The sequence below is a fragment of the Protomyctophum parallelum genome, assembly GCF_964188405.1.
Source record: "Protomyctophum parallelum genome assembly, chromosome: 5".
NCBI classification, from domain to species: Eukaryota; Metazoa; Chordata; class Actinopteri; order Myctophiformes; family Myctophidae; genus Protomyctophum; species Protomyctophum parallelum.
The window spans coordinates 8,220,485-8,221,647 of record NC_139702.1 but is presented as its reverse complement, the minus strand read 5'-3'; positions in this window follow the sequence as shown (position 1 = coordinate 8,221,647).

The window sequence follows — 1,163 nt, the reverse complement described above, 5'->3', positions numbered from 1 at the left end:
GGCATATGTACAGTATGTTGTGAAAAATCGGTATCGGCAGATACAGTATACTCAAAATTAGCCCTGGAACATGACTCTCGTATTCACACGAGAGTCATGACGTAACTTCACCCTGGTTTTTGCGAACGCTACATTTACAAATAATTAAAATATATAAACATTCGCATTTCAAATATAAAGTACTCACAAAGTGTCCCACGGGTGTTAGTTAGTAGCAGCGCCAGTGATTAGAATTTCTGCATCCCGCGTTGTTTAATAAAAAGCATTTTTATCCGAGGTGTTATTTTGCCATTGGCTTTCAACTACGCGCCCCTATCGGTCGGGAGGAGGGTGGCACTCGGTGTGTTCGATATAGGTAGGCTGACCGCCCTGCCAATACAGACTAATAGGCGAGTGCGCTCCCGGTGTGCAACTGTGGATTTCCCAAACGAACCCCGTTTGAAAAAAGTAGCCGGGGAGCTCGGACAAAAATGCTTTTTATTAAACAACGCGGGACGCAGCAATTCTAATCGCTGGCGCTGCTACTAACTAACACCCGTGGGACACTTTGTGAGTACTTTATATTTGAAATCTGAATGTTTATATATACGGAAATCTTGTAAATGCAGCGAGCGCAAAAAACAGGGCAAAGTTTCTGCATGACTGTCATGATAATCATCATGGCAGTCATGTTCCAGGGCTAACTCAAAATCAAATGATTGGAATCGGATCGGGAGTTACAAAACGTGATCTGGACGTGATCCACACCACCCGCCGGGGTGAGTGAATGGGCACAGATTAATCTGACCTGTGGTCTGTGGCTTTCACCGGGGTGAGTGAATGGGCACAGATTAATCTGACCTGTGGTCTGTGGCTTTCACCGGGGTGAGTGAATGGGCACAGAGTAATCTGACCTGTGGTCTGTGGCCTTCACCGGGGTGAGTGAATGGGCACAGAGTAATCTGACCTGTGGTCTGTGGCTTTCACCTCCGTCAGCTTACAGCAGGTCGTGCTTGACCGGCCAAACACTCGCCATTTGAGCTAGCATGTTGCTAATCTGCTTAACAGAGCTTTAGTTGTACGAAGTCTCCCAGACGCACGCACACACACACACACACACACACACACACACACACACACACACACACACACACACACACACACACACAGACATAATTTCTGTC